Source organism: Pogoniulus pusillus, chromosome 26 (genome assembly GCF_015220805.1).
Source record: "Pogoniulus pusillus isolate bPogPus1 chromosome 26, bPogPus1.pri, whole genome shotgun sequence".
Classification (NCBI taxonomy): domain Eukaryota; kingdom Metazoa; phylum Chordata; class Aves; order Piciformes; family Lybiidae; genus Pogoniulus; species Pogoniulus pusillus.
The window spans coordinates 12299002-12315096 of NC_087289.1; the positions used below are offsets into that span (position 1 = coordinate 12299002).

General features: G+C 46.5%; 1 protein-coding gene across 15 annotated transcripts in view; it reads right to left on the bottom strand.

The window, feature by feature from the left end:
* Positions 1–16095, bottom strand: part of LOC135186859 (multiple epidermal growth factor-like domains protein 6) — a 380712-nt gene that overhangs the window by 53071 nt on the left and 311546 nt on the right. For 12 of the 15 annotated variants that reach the window (XM_064164986.1, XM_064164988.1, XM_064164997.1 and 9 more), the window contains 4 exons: positions 13179–13276; positions 8095–8192; positions 6523–6645; positions 1507–1615 (listed from right to left, as the gene is read on the bottom strand). The gene's annotated coding sequence lies outside the window, so the exon portion shown is untranslated. The remainder of the gene's footprint in view (positions 1–1506; positions 1616–6522; positions 6646–8094; positions 8193–13178; positions 13277–16095) is intronic. The other 3 variants (XM_064164981.1, XM_064164979.1, XM_064164984.1) reach the window with 3 other exon arrangements.

Genomic DNA, 16095 nt, shown 5'->3' on the forward strand with positions numbered 1-16095 from the left:
TATCATTTATTATTTAAAAAGTTTCCTGACAAGATGTCTACGAGAAACATGACCCAAACCACACCACCTTGTAATAATACCTCTTAAAAATTCCTGACCTCCCACTAAACACTCCTGCAGACTCCCCTGCTTCACTCCTCGCTGAATATCTCATATATGTCCCCTCTAACGTTACACAGGAGGAAATGAAACGGGAAAGCCATCAGCTCAAACAGACAAGAGATGGCAATTATCTGCCCCCCTGTTATTTTCTCTTAGCATTGACAAAAACCACTTTTCCTGACTCTGAGGGGCTAGAGGCTCGTGGAAGGAGTTTTGGAGCCCCTGAGACATTTGGTGCATCTCTCCTTAAAAATGGGCTGCTAAGGATATAGTGGATTGGAAAAGGAGAGATGACACAGGCTGTTCTCGGCTGTGCAGGGTGCAGGAAGTACAGCCATGAGAAGTACAGCCAAGAGAGCCACGGGTGTGAGAGGACCAGGTGTGAGGTCCAGCTGCGAGAGGTCCAGACATAAACATGAGGAATGCAGTCCCTCCGCAGTCAGCCCTGGCTTAAGGGTGTTTACTGCTCCCATATCCACCCCCAGGCTCAACCCTGGTTGGGGGGGGGGATGCTGCCTTCACCTGCACCCCACCAGGACTCCCAAGAGGCTCTGCTTCCCAACCCTGCTCCTGCACATCCTGTTCACTGCAACAGAGGTTATCCTGCTGGCAAATGGTACTTCAGGGTGACAGTTCCATGTGCCAGATGTCCCCTCCCTGCCCTTGTGAAATGGCCATACCCCTTCTCTGCATTACAGACTTTATTTACTAAGGGACTTTATTTGCAGCATGAATTATTGGAACAGCTGAGACTTGCCTTCAGATCTGGCTGCAAATCCCTGGTGGGCAAGCTGGAGCTGTGGGCCACCACCACCACCTATTTGGCACTCTCACTGCCTTTGTGTCCTTGAAGAGCACTGGAACAGGCTGCCCAGAGAGGTTATGGAACGTCCTTCTCTGGAGACTTTCAAAATCCTCCTGGACGTGGTCCTGGGCAATTTGCTCTAGGAAAACTTGTTCTAGCAGGGAGTTGGATTAGATGATGTCCATAAGTCCCTTCCAACACTCACCATGCCGTGATTCTCTGAAGCTGCAGTTGTATTGACACAGCATTGCCTTGTGTCAGTACAGATCTCATCTCTGCTGAAGAGGATTTGCTTTTCTAGCTGGAGTTTTTTGTTCTTCTGGGGGATTGATAATTCTTTTCTTAATTACTATTACTTGGTTGTTTTTTTTTTCATTCCTTCTGATAGGGATTTGTAACTTTAGAATTGTTACTGTAAGAGCTTTTATGTGAGCTGAGTCCACAGCATGCCAACAGCTATTCACAATCACTAACAAGGGAAACTGCTCCAGGATTTAAGGCTCTTAACAAGACCTTGTCTAGACTGGTATTTAGTGGCAATACAATTAAATCATACTGGGAAAAAAAAAGAAAGAGAGAGATTAAATTATTTTAATTACCTTTTGAAGCCATCTCTCCCCTGCCGAGGTCAGACCTTGATGTGATTTGCATCAGTGCACATCAGGTGTTACTCCATGGACATAGCAGCAGTGTAGAAGTTAAAGGGATCTACGGGACATAGGAGCAATATGAAGGTTAAAAGGATCCACAGCACATGGCAGCAATGTGAAGATTAAAGCGATCTAAAGGACATGGCAGCAATGAAAAGGTTAAAGGGATCTAAACCATGTCCTGGGCTGCAGCAAGAGCACCGTGGCCAGCAGGGCAAGGGAGGGGATTCTGCCCCTTCACTCTGCTCTCCTGAGACCCCACCTGGAGTCCTGTGTGCAGTTCTGCAGCCCCCAACACAAGCAGGACATGGAACTGTTGGAGCCAGTCCAGAGGAGGCCACCAAGATGCTCAGAGGGCTGCAGCAGTTCTGCTATGAGGACAGGCTACAAGAGTAGGGGCTCTGAAGCCTGGAGAAGAGAAGGCTCTGAGGAAATCTTGGAGTAGAGTAGCCTTCCAGTATCTGAAGGGGGCCTACAGGAGGGCTGGGGAGGGACTATTTACAAGGTTTTGTAATGACAGTAGAAGTAATGGGTTTAAACTGGAAGAAAGGAGATTCAGACTAGATGTTAGGAAAGGGCTGTTTGCAGTGAGGGTGGTGAGAAACTGGCACAGGTTGTCCAGGGAGGTTGTGTATGCTTCCTCCCTGGAGGTGTTCAAGGCCAGGTTGGATGAGACCTTGAGTGACCTGGTCTAGTGGGAGGTGTCCCTGCCTGTAGTGGGTGTTGGAAATGGATGATCTTTGAGGTCCCTTCCAACCTAAACCATTCTATGATTCTTTGATTCCATCCACAGATCAGACTAAGGCCTGGCCTGTACTGCAGCTGTATTTGCAATAAATTAAGGGTGTTTCTTCCTCTCTTTTTTCTCTTCTCCTGCAACGTTTGCTGAAGTTCTTCCACAGCATGGTGTGGTGATTCAGGACTTCATGTGAAACCTTTGGGATGCAGAACCATCCTGGGATGAGAGGATGCATTTTCCTGTCCTTGCATGCCACCTTGCCCTGCAGACCTGCAGTATGGAGAGGCAACCAGCAACGGCTTTTGCTGAAGGCAACTGCTAATGGCCTCTCACAGGTGATGGAGAGGAGGCATTTGTGGCCATTCAGCATTGCACTGACCCAAGCAGTGTTTCAGCTCGGGAATGGGCTCACAACCTCAGCACAGAGTGGGAGAGGGCTGGTTTGTAGGTATGGCTCCCAAAGCTTCCCATTCTAGGTTTCTCTGTTATGCTGGAGTGGTGCTGCTTTGCTCCTTGGCCTTTTGCAGCCCTCTATACCAGATGCATCTCCAGTGTCTGGATACCCTTTCGCTAGATAATTAAACCTTCATTTGTTGCTTCCTTACAGCTCCAGATTCTAAAACTATACCATTTTTCCTCCCCCCTGTTAGGTTAGGATCGCTTCCAACTTCCAATCCCCAATTTAGATTACATGCTCAGAAACTAACTCCAAACATTTACTGTGTTTGAAGGTCACAGTGCTATTGATTGATTTCCAGTTATAATGTATGTTGTCCTAACATGAGTTAAAAACATTCTGGGCTAAATCCAAAAATGCCGGGATCAAAGCATCTGGACTTGTTGCTTTCATGTTTGGCACATAAAGGGGCTGGCAGTCACCAATGTGGTCTTGGCTGGGCTATAGTTGTTTTCATTCTCTGATGTGAAACAGTTGGGAATCACAGACCCTCCAACAGTTATAGTGGACTAAATAAAAATTGGCTTAATAACCTGCCAAGCATTTGAAAGTGCCAGTCTCCACAGTTTTACACAACTTATTGGCTATGGCATGTTTTGCTTTTCGTTTCTCTTGTGTGCAATTTCTTCTTCTTCTCTCATTTCCCTCCCTCCCCCCTTTCTTTCTTATCCCCCCCCCCCCCCTTTCTTTCTTATTTTTTTTCTGAAGGAAGAATTTTCTATTATATTGGACTTTTCCAATCGAAATAGGTAAAGTCTTCAACTCATCAGACTCAACCTATCACCTTTGATCTGACTTCACTCATTCCTTTGGCAGCTCCATCTGATTTTTTTTTTAATTCTTGAAATAATTATTTTCTTCTTTAAAAACACAAATTATAATATATATATATATATATCTTCCCCTATCTAACTGATCACATAAGAAAACAAACAAGGGCCAATGTCTTGGCTTGCCTTGCCTTAAAGATATCCCAGCCCTGCATCTGCACGTCAGCTTTTTCACTTTCCAAACCACTTTAAGAGGATTATTCCTAAAGCTGGGTGGGTTTTTTTTTTTAGTAGCCTCCCTAAAAGTTTTCTATTTATGTTTGCTGCTTATAAAATAGCATCCAGAGGCCATTGTGCAATGTGCTGCACATTGCCATCAAGCTCCAGAGACAAACAATGGAAACACTTTGCAGATGGGAGCTGGTTTACAGATGGCGCACGGGGGGCAGGAGGGACTGGAAGGTTGGAGAGAGGAAGAAATATGGATGTTGGCCATGGTTGCGAAAGAAGCCAGTGGCAGAGCCAGATACTTAACCCATGCTCCCATCCAATTGCTTCCCTACTAATTAATTTTCCTCTCTCATCCATTTAGAAGACACATTATAATTTTTACACCCACCCTCCCCTTTTTCTCTCACATTTCTAAGAAAATAAAGTGCTGGCAACTGAAAAAAAAACTAACTCTTCATAGATGTCCTATGCTCTCCACTCACTTTGGCTCACTTAAGGAACTCTGAAGTGGCTTTGGAAGTGCTGCTCCAAAGCAGAAGGAGAGGCTGCCCATAGTGAGGGCATGCTGGGCCAGAAAGGTCAATGCTTCCAAAGTAAAAGAGCTGTTTCCACTATTTCCATCTGGGCATCAGCATCTCATGGGACATTAGGGTGAGGCTCATGCTCAGACACATTTTAGTGTGGTCTATTGGTCAGAGAGAGCAATGCTTGGTTGGGTTTTTTGGTCATAAAGGTTTCCCAGAATCACAGAATTAACCAGGTTGGAAAAGACCTCTGAGATCATTGAGTCCAACTTATCACCTAACACCTTCTAATTAACTAGACCATGGCACTAAGTGCTTCGTTCAGTCTCCTTTTAAACACCTCCAGAGATGAGGACTCCATCACCTCCCCAGGCAGCCCATTCCAATGCCAATCACTCTTGCTGTGAAAAACCTCTTCCTAATATCCAGCCTAAACCTGCCCTGATGCAGTTTGAGACTGTGTCCAGTGGTTCTGTCACTGGGTGCCTGGGCTACAATCTCCTTTCAGGTAGTTGCAGAGAGCAATGAGGTCTCCCCTGAGCCTCCTCTGCTCCAAGCTGAACACCCCCAGCTCCCTCAGCAACTCCTTGTAGGGCTGTGCTCCAGCCCCTCCCCAGCCTTGGTGCCCTTCTCTGGATATGTCCAAGCACCTCAATATCTTTCTTAAGTTGAGGGAGATTGTGTCCAGTGCTGAGTACAGGGGCAGAAGGACTCCCTTGGTCCTGCTGGCCACACTATTCCTGATATAGGCCAGGATGCTGTTGGCCTTCTTGGTCAGCTGGGCACACTGCAGCTTCATGTTCAGTCAGCTGTCAACCAGTACCCTTAGGTTGCTCTCTGCTTGGCTGCTCTCCCAAACAAAACAATTCCAGAACACCACACTGCTCTTCTTGCTTCCCATTCTTGACAGCTAATCCACAGAAAAAGTGAATATTCTGTGTCCCCATCAGTGGCTCAGCCTTGCACTAGCCCTCAGTGTTGAAGACTGCTGCGATAAACGTTTCTTTGCTCCATCCCCGCGTGGCTTTCAGCAAACATCTCCCAAGGGACCCCACACTGTTAAACCCTTTTCAGCTGCCCAAGCTGAGCTGAGATGCCTTGAATTCATGCAACTGATAGCACAAGGAAAGCCAAGGAGACAAAAAGGACTGTATGCTCCTTATCATCTGCATGAGGAACAGGGTCCTCTCTGACTGATTTTTAAGCAGCTCATTTTCCACATCTCTGCAAAGCTTCCAATCGGTTCTGGGACAGTAAGTCTTGGACTAAGGACAGAATAAAACCAGTTAAAATGGATGGCTTAGAGATGGTCAGGACATGAGGGATGAAGTGTTTAAGTAAAGAGATGATTTCAGTTCTGGCACCTTTGGCAGGGCTGAATATCTCTTTAGGACTTGTAATAAAGAAAAGACGAATCTCCTGCTCAGAAAAGCAATGCTCAGCATAAAACCTCTTTACCATTAATATGTAGTCTAGAGACAACTAAAAGTAAGATTGCCTTATAGTAAAATGAATATGGATTTGGCCTGCCCAAGGATTTTAAGGAGGGTTGGGTTTTTTTTGTGTTCAGGTGAAACATTATCAATGGATGCTGTGTGTGGCTCTATTTACCACAGTTTGCTTCACTTACGGCCATTAGAAAAACTCCTGCACATTCTTTCCGTGTCAAATAACATAGTCCAACAGTTACACCTAGCCTGAGTAGCAAAGATTTTTTTTTTCCCTCCCCTTTTCTTTATTTTCTTTTCTTTTCTTTTTAAATGTTTTGATTAGAAGTGAGTAAATGAGCATATGTGCAATTATATTTTTTTGGGTGCAACAGCTTCAAGCCGCCACAGTTTTGGCCTTTTATTTTATTAGCTAAAAGCTCACATATGGTTTCCATGTTTCCAAGCTGGTTTGAAGGATGCAATGGCTGAATTAAGCAATGTTTCTCCTCACTCCAATTCCCTCAGATACACTTAAAAAGTCCATTCAGATTATATATATATATATAGTAAATTAAAGTTTATAATAAGGTTCATAATATTCAGAAGGTGGCTGGGTGGTGGTGACTAATGCAGTGCTATCTTGTAAGTGCCCCTTGCACCCTGCAGGAACTGTTACAAGCCATGTTTCATAGCTTGAAATATTAAATCACTCCTAAGATCCTGTGGGGCAGAGTCATGCCTGAATGCCAACAGACTCCTTCCAGGAACAAGGTTTGCCTTATATCAGTGCAGGGGCCACCAGATAACAGCTCACCTCATGGGGTCACCGCTACGATTTGCAGCAATTCCAGCACCTCCCAACGTTGGATCCAGGGGATTTTGGGTGGAACTTGAAAGCCCCCACTCAGCGTGGTCTGACAAAGCCTAGAAAAATGACCTGAGGGAAGGAGCTCAGGGTTATTCGATGCATAGCCATGAGGGTGAGCAATGGAAGCTTAGCAGTGGGTAGGACAGAGGTCTAGAGAAGGGGCACAGCTCCAGGGAGGGTATGGAATGAAGGGAGAGGAATGAGTCTGCTGCAGCCTCAGAAACAGTCAAATCTGGGAGAGTAATAGGACTGAAGTACCATCATAGGCATATACACATACATGGAAGCTCAAGGAAAGGGAAAAGGTGGGTGTTGCCATGTGGGAAAGGTGCCAGCTAGCTCCTGGTGCACCAAGGGTGCTTCTGAAAAGGCCAATCAACAACTTGCCCTCAGGGAAAGAAACCACCTGCAGAAATGCTGTGCTAGGACATTAGGCAAAGCTTCCCAACTGCAAAGGTTGTGAAGCAAGCACTTATTGAAAAGAATGAAGTTAGCGAGTCCCTTAAGAAGATGCTTTCAATAACTGCAGAGGCAAACACATGTCAGAGATGGTCTTGGCATCAGTGCAGCAGCTTCACTATGTGACCTCCCAAGGTCCCAGCCAAGCCCACATTTCTGTGAGCTCATGAAAGTGCATCTGGCATGTCTGGAACCACAGGAGTGTGGGACTTTCCTATTGCACTGGTGAGAATTCAGGGTATCTCTCTAGTACATCCCTCTTCTCTAGGCTACCAACCTAGCCAACAAGAAAACTCTCACAATCTCTTTTCAGGGCTTCCTAATTTACTTTGCTCCACACATTTTTGCTGAAGTGGAACCGGTTCAACATGTTGAGGTAACTAAATACCTCCTGCTAAACACCCGTGGCTGCTGCCGACAGTGGGTGTGACCATGAGGGGCTTTTTCAAAGCCACTTTCTGATCATCTGGAATCATAGAATCAGCCAGGTTGGAAGAGACCTCCAACATCATCCAGTCCAACCTAGCACCCAGCCCTAGCCACTCAACCAGACCATGGCACTAAGTGCCTCATCCAGTCTTTTCTTGAACACCTCCAGGGACAGTGCCTCAACCACCTCCCTGGGCAGCCCATTCCAATGGGAAATCACTCTCTGTGAAGAACTTCCTCCTAACATCCAGCCTAGACCTCCCCTGGCACAACTTGAGACTGTGTCCCCTTGTTCTATTGCTGGTTGCCTGGCAGAAGAGGCCACCCCGCACCTAGCTACAATGTCCCTTCAGGTAGTTGTAGACAGTAATAAGATCACCCCTGAGCCTCCTCTTCTCCAGGCTAAACAGCCCCAGCTCCCTCAGCCTCTCCTCATAGGATTTGTGTTCCAGGCCCCTCACCAGCTTTATTGCCCTTCATCTGGAATAAGATGTTCAGAGACTGAAGTGTTTGTGACCCAACCTGTATCACATCTTACAGACAGAAATAAAAACTGGGTAGGAAGATACTGAGCCCAAACCTCTACCAGTTCTCATTGCAGGGAGGAGAGTCCCTGCTTACAGTACTTACCTGAGTGTTAACTGACCAGTTAGCCTTCTGCTCAAGACTGAAGGATCAGAAATACAGACTTGCTTCTCCAGATCTTCAGGTTTCCATCTAAATCCATCCTAATCCAGAAAGACATGCGAGTTTGAACATAAACCATATCCATAGGTACACTTAAGTACAGGATTAAACAGCTTGTGAATAGGGTCCCTACATTACTAAGGTGTTGGCTGCTGGCCTTGGCTCTTTTTTCAGCTAAATTGAGATGGAAAAAATGTTTCCACACTGGGATGAAGCCAAAGATTCTTTTCTCTTTCTCTCTCCTTATTTTTCTTCTTTTCCCCCTTCTCTCCAACAGAACAAGAGAGATGCAGGACAACTGTTTCTATCTTGCTAATATCCTGAAATTTAGGTCTTTGTGTATGGGAAATCCAAGACTCAATCTCTGCTCAGATGCAGTCAGCTGAGGGCTGTAATCCCAATTCTCACACATGTTAGCTCTCCTGAGCACTGGGATATTTAAAGCAGCAGCATGCTTGTAATTTGGGTAAAGTCACAGACTAAGCAGTGGAGACAGTGGAAGGTATGGTCTAAGCCCATCTGATCCTCCACTGAGCTTTGGTGTTAACGATTTTCTGAGAGTTATTTTAATTGAAGTGTCGTAACCAACTCTGAACATGCAATTGATATTGGAAGAGGTGGTCATTATTTTTTTCCACTGCTTTGAAAGGCCCTGCAGAGGGACCTTGCCAGGCTGGATGAGTGGGTAGAGGCTAATGGGATGAGACTGAACAAGGCCAAGTGCAGGGTTCTACACTTTGGCCACTACAACCCCAAGCAGCACTACAGGCTGGGGACAGAGTGGCTGAGAGCAGCCAGGCAGAGAGGGACCTGGGGGTGCCGCTAGAGAGGAGCTGAACTTAGCCATCAGTGTGCCCAGGTGGCCAAGAAGATGTTCAAAGAAAGCCTGTCTGAGGCACTTAGTGCCATGGTCTGGTTGATTGGCTAGGGCTGGGCGCTAGGTTGGACTGGATGATCTTGGAGGTCTCTTCCAACCCATTTGATTCTATGATTCTGTATCAAACTCCCATAGCTTTGCCTGCAGCCCTGAAGAAGGTGGTGAGTGCAGCTTTTTCTGAAAATCAGCTTTGCATATCATGTTTATGAACAGAATTACTGTCTGTGATCTCTGTTAAAAATGTAAACCTTGGAAGTCTTCCCTTCTTAAGTACCAGCAAGACACAAATAATCAAAACATTGAGAGTTTGGAGAACAAGTGAACACTGTGTTGAAAATTCCACATAGTGCCTGGACTGGCCCACATGGACATGCAATCCACAAGATCAAGAGATGCTTCAGCCCTTCTGCTGACACTTGAAAAAAACCATTACAAGGGCGAAGGAGGAAAACAAAGTAATGGAAACATCCGCTTAAAAGGACCGTTTCCAATCACTGGTACTCCATTCATTACAGGGCTGAGTGGTTCCAGAGACAACAGAGAACTATGCATTGTTGCAATGCCAAGAACAAGAGAGGCAATAAGGACTTTGTGTTGCTTCTCACTCATGGCAATCTGAACGTTTTCGTGCCCTTCCCATCTTGCCCAGCTGCACTCATCAGCCTGGGAGTTCCTGCCATTGTCTCATTCATGACCAAAGTGGGGTGGTGCTGGTGATGATGGCATTTTGAGGCCCTTCCAGACAGACACAGGTTGGTTTGGGTGCTGGCACCAGAAGCGAGTCTGCTTGCACAGTCCAAAGAGCAACATAAGGCTCAAGTGTTTAAGGCCAGGCTGGATGAGGCTGTGAGCAGCCTGCTCTAGGGTAGGGTGTCCCTGCCCATGGCAGGGGGGTTGGTACTAGATGATCCTTGTGGTCCCTTCCAACCCTGACTGATTCTGTGATTCTAGGAGCAGGCAAGACACTGGGCAAGATTTCTGCTTAATGCATTGTCAGACTAAAAAGCTTTTATGAGAGGTAAGGACTGTTTTTATTTAATGGGAGGTAAAAACACAGCAGTCATTTAATTAAACCTCAAAGTCTTTAGAAAACCACATGGCTGAAGTTCTCCCAGGCTCACTGTGATAACCTTGTTAAAATTTAGACAACATTATTTAATCTGTGCTCTGTAAGCCAGACTTCTGCTATTTCCCCAGTGTCACTGCTGCATGGTAGTTGCCTACATCACAGCATGGACTCTCAAGTGTGGTGAAAATGTCGCCATATGCTACAGGTATCTCAAGGGCAATTTGGAAAGCTTCATCTCGAGGTTCAGGAAGCAATTTTTTCAGTGTCTAGTTCTGGCCTCCTCAATTCAACAGAGATGCTGAGGTAATGGAAAGTGTCCAGAGAAGGGCAACAAAGCTGAGGAGGCATCTGGAGCACAGCCCTGTGAGGAGAGGCTGAGGGAACTGGGGGTGTGCAGCCTGCAGAAGAGGAGGCTCAGAGCAGAGCTCATTGCTGTCTACAAATACCTGAAGGGAGGCTGTAGCTGGGTGGGGTTGGTCTCTTCTCCCAGGCAAGCAGCAACAGAACAAGGGGACACAGTCTCAAGTTGTGCCAGGGGAGGTCTAGGCTGGATGTTAGGAGGAAGTTGTTGGCAGAGAGAGTGATTGGCATTGGAATGGGATACCCAGGGAGGTGATGGAGTCACTGTCCCTGGAGGTGTTCAAAGAAAGCCTGGATGAGGCACTTAGTGCCATGGTGTGGTTGATTGGACAGGGCTGGGTGCTAGGTTGGACTGGATGAACTTGGAGGTCTCTTCCAACCTGGTTGATTCTAACACAGCACTGTGGCCTTTTTCAGAAAGCAAAGTAGCATCCCCTCATCAGAGTTTTCCTCCAACCTGTGTCTAAGAGAGGCGGGCAGGTGCACCACTGCTGCTGAGAAGCCAAAGCACTTCTGCTCTAAATGAATCACTATGAACCACAGCGATTCATAGTGCTCAGATGTTGTACTGAGGGATTTGGTTTAATCATAGACTTGTCAGTGTGAAACTAATGATTGGACTCGATGATCTTGAAGAGCTTTTGCAATCTAAGAAATTCTGTGAAAATACTTCTTCCCCAAGTGGGGCAGAAATCACCTTACCTTGCCCAGTATTACCTGTGTGGAGCTCAACAGGACAATGGACCACAGCCAGGAGCAGGGCATCAGCTGCCACAGCCTGCTGTAAAGTCTCTTGTGCTCTATTGCCGAGTTTGGCTCAAGGCAGAATGGGTTAAGAAATGGGTATGTGTGGTGAAATTGTGCAACTTGTATTGTTTTGGCACTACATGGATTGTTAACTAACGATCTTGGCTGAGATAGAGGGGGTTTTGATCTTTCCTTTCGGGCCTCTTGTAACTTAAGCTTACCCAAGAATGTATGGAAAGAATACACATCCCCTTTATGCCAGCCAGTGAAGGTTTGCATTTGCAAAGCCTTTTTTTGTGGTGCTATTTCTGCATCTCGCTGCAGTTTTCTGCATCCCTTCAACGCAAAAGTAAACAAACATCCATACATCTGGGAGCAGATTTCCAAGCAGAGCTCAGCGCCAGCATTTTCCCCACCCCTTCTCTAAGTGCTCAGCACCCACGACGGGGCCAGATTTTTCAAGCCAGTTCAGCTAAACCAGGGCCAGGTTTCCACAGAAACGTGGAGCTCTGGAGGCTCCCATAGTGACAAATATGCACAGATTCATCACTTAACTCATCCTCCCACCCAGGACCGATAAAATGACATAGTAAGAGAGCAGTAATAACATCAGCTATTGATAACAGCAGCAACGACCCTAGGAGGGACGCTGAAGCAGCTGGGAGGAATGTTGGCCATGGAGGGTGATTGCTCAAGTCCCCAGTGAAGACCTGAGTGTTTGCTTATGTTCTTGCTTGGCAAGATACGGCACTATCAAGATAGTATTTAGTGTTTGAGTAAGAGGATCATTTCTGACATGCCACTGATTCCTTGAAACATAAGAAAGCCATTGGGAAGAGAGATATGCCATTGGTAACTGCTCTTCCTCGCCGATTTACTGGCCCTAACCCTGATTTATGAGGTGCAGCTCTGGACAGGATGTTGCCAGTTGAGGCTGTTACATAGCATGTCAGCTGCAGAATTCAGGGATGACCTATGTCCTGTAGGGAAATGGCTCTGCACTGGATGGGAGGTGATCTGAGCAGGTGTTTTCCATCTCCAGCTTCTATGGTGAAGAGAGCCATTCAATGTGATGACTGCCAAGTGCACATTTAATTGGATAGGAGAGATAGCTGGGTGAGCAGAGCAGGGAAGTCCTGCCCTTAGTCATACAGACGTGGGGGTGACAGAGCACTGGAACAGGCTGCCCAAGGGGGTTGTGGAGCCTCCTTCTCTAGAGATATTCAAAACCCGTCTGGATGTGTTCCTGTGTGATCTGCTCTGGGTGATCCTGCTCTGGCAGGGGGGTTGGACTAGATGAGTTTTTGAGGTCCCTTCCAGCCCCTGACATTCTGTGATTCCATGAAATAGCCTGATGAATTTCTTTCTGCTCCAATCCCTCCCGTTTCGCGTTTCCTCTCCACAAACATTCGACTGAACCGAGCTAATGGGAAAGCAATCCCATGGCCTCATGCAAAAGAGTTACTGGAAGTCATTTTTTTGCACAGAGGAAAACACTTGTGCTGGTAATGAGGGGACAATCATGTCACGTGCCAGATAAGCCACGTGGTCAGATGTTGAGTACCTGACCAACATCTGACTACCCAACACAAGGGTAGCAAATAGTCACAGAGTGTTAGAGGCTGGAAGGGACCACAACAGCTCATCCAGTCCAATCCCCCCTGCCAGAGCAGGATCACCTATACCAGATCACACAGAAACACATCCAGCTTGAATATCTCCAGAGAGGGAGACTCTAAACCACTATTTGTTGAGAAATCAATAAGGAAAAAAAAAGGGGGGGGGGGGGAGGGGAAAGTTACAGAATAAGAATTACATAGCTCAGCTACCTTGTAAGAAACTCCATAGCCTGTTGGGAACAGCACTCCTTGCCTGCAACTCCTTTGCATGCCACCTCTTTTTCATAAGATCTTTTTTTCCAGCACTGTAACAGCAACAACAAAAATCCCCAAACCCAAACAAACCCACACTTACTTGCTCACTGTTTGTAACACTCTGCAACTTCAAGCATTCTTCCTCCCCAGTGCAAACATTCTTCCTCAGAGAGGCAGCAGCAGAGCCCCGCTAAGATGCTTAAGAGGAGGTCAAGAGAAAAGCCATTTACCAGGGGAATCTCTTCCACTCCTTCATACATTTTTATTGCTACCTATACACACAGTGCTCTCTCTCTCTGAGGCTGGGATGAATAAATATGCCTCTTTTCAGCAAACATTTCTAATGCTATTTGAACACAGGGGAAGAACATTTTCAGCTTAAAAATGATACTGGCACCACGTTTGCGTTTTTTTTTTCCCCTTCACCTCCCCCTTTCTGAGCTGCAGTTGACATTAAAATATCCAGACAGACATCCAGCATGAGGCTGGGGAAAGCATGTTTCTTTTGGCCACTTCCACCACAGAATTCCACCTCAAAATGAAATACAAAAGATTGGAGTCTGGGGGTGGGAAATACAAAAGAGAGATTTGTTTGTAGATGAATCACCCCATGCAAATCCATCAGAACTTATCAGTGTAATTGTTCATTAATAACAGACTTGGAAGACACTTAAAAAGGTGTCTCCTTCTTTGAACTATCTGAAGGCAGAGAGCTCTGGTGATGTACTCATGCACAGGCTTCACTTGGAGTAAAGGGATGGCCTTTGTCTCCCACTTGGAGTAAAGGGATGGCCTTTGTCTCCTCTTCTACCAGCTGAAGGGCAGCAGATACGGCTCTGGGCCACTTTGGGGCATTCTGAACTCAGCACTTGGTGGCAGATCCACCCCTGGGTGAGGAGCTTATTCCCTCTTTTTCACAGAATCACAGAATGTCAGAGGCTGGAAGGGACCTCCAAAGCTCATCCAGTCCAGCCCCATTGCCAGAGCAGGAGCACCCAGAGCAGATCACACAGGAATGCATCCAGGCAGGTTTTGAATATCTCCAAAGAGGGAGACTCTGCCATCCCCTTGGGCAGCCTGTTCCAGTTTTCTGTCACTCTCACAGGGAAAAATTTCCTCCTCATATTTCCATGGAACTTCCTATGCCTCAAATTCCCCCCATTGCCCCTTGTCCTGTCATTGGGCATCACTGAGCAGAGCCTGGCTCCATCCTCCTGGCACTCACCCTGCACATATTTATAGTCATTAATGAGGCCAAAGCATGAAAGAGGTTTCTCACCTTTAAATACCCAGATTTTAGATTGCTGAGGTCAGGGAGCAGTGTAAGATGATGGAGGCATGAGCTGGACCTCTGGCCACTATCTCAGCTGTGTTTTTAATGCTGGTTTCAAGAGGCCTCCTCAGACGCTAAAAGTTAAGCAGCGCTAAAGGGATTTCCTGGCCGGGGACCGAGGAGGGTAATTAGCCTCTGTAAGGATCCCTCTCCACAGAGCTGCAAGAAACTTCAAACCCCACTGACTTCACTGGCACTTCAGGGCACTCAGCACCTTCCAAGATTAATTCCTTGAGCAGGGAGAGGTCTAGGAACATATATATTAGAGCACTTTACATCTTCAGCTGCAGTAGGGCTCTTTCTGGTGAGCCTGACAAAGGACAGATTATATTTTACTCTGTGCCATAAACTTCAGCAAGCTAAGAATTCAGAAAATACCCTGTTCTGTGGCTCTCCTTGCCTTGACATGAAATATTAAACACTGCTTACCCAAGTAACATTATTGAACACAGATGTCTGCTATCACACTCAAATTGGTCGAGTCAATCTGGGTTTATGTATTTGCTTTACTTAAGCGTTTGTATAAACCCAAGTGTGCCCTGACAGTAATGATTTCACAACGTACTAGATTCAATTAAGGAGACAAATCTGCATTTACATTTTTACTGAACTTGCTTCACACACAAAGCTCCAGCTCCAACTTATTTTTTTGGCATTTGGTGGAAAATAAAGGCATAGAAAGGGTGCCATCTACTGAGACACTCAGACGGTAGTGAGGATGGGGAAAAAAGGCAAGTTGTAGAATCACAGAATGGTAGGGGTTGGAAGGGAGCTCTGGGAGATCATTTAGTCCAACCTGCCTGCTAAAGCAGGAGCATTCAGAGCAAGTTGTTGTGGATACTGTTCAGGTGGGTTTTGAATATCTCCAGAGAATCACAGAATCAACCAGACTAAAAGAGACCTCCAAGGTCACCCAGTCCAACCTAACAAAACCTCTCTAAAGGTTTTGTTTCATCACTGCCTTCACTTTAGCCCAGATACAAGCTCATGATTGATCAGAGATGAATCGCAGAATCATAGAATCAGTCAGGGTTGGAAGGGACCACAAGGATCATGTAGCTGCAAGCCCCCTGCCATGGGCAGGGACACCTTACCCTAGATTAGGCTGGCCACAGCCTCATCCAGCCTGGCCTTAAACACCTCCAGGGACAAGGCCTCAACCACCTCCCTGGGCAACCCATTCCAGGCTCTCACCACTGTCATGGTGAAGAACTTTGTCCTCACGACCAGTCTGAATGAGATGTGAGCCTCCTGCTTCAAAGTGTAGTTACAGAGCTATTGGTAGGCATGGTAGACTTCCCTGTGTGCAAGTCACAGAATCACAGAATGGTTTAGGTTGAAAGGAACCTCAAAGATCTTCTAATTCCAACAGCCTGCCATACAATCAACCAGGTTGGAAGAGACCTCCAAGATCAGCCAGTCCAACCTAGCACCCAACCCTGTCCAATCAACCAGACCATGGCACTAAGTGCCTCAGCCAGGCTTTTCCTGAACACCTCCAGGCACAGCAATTCTACCACCTCCCTGGGCAGCCCATTCCAATGCCAGTTACTCTCTCTGGCAACAACTTCCTCCTAACATCCAGCCTAGACCTCCCCTGGCACAACTTGAGACTGTGTTCCCTGGTTCTGTTTCTGGGTGCTTGGCAGAAGAGTCAAACCCTACCTGGCTACAACCTCCCTGC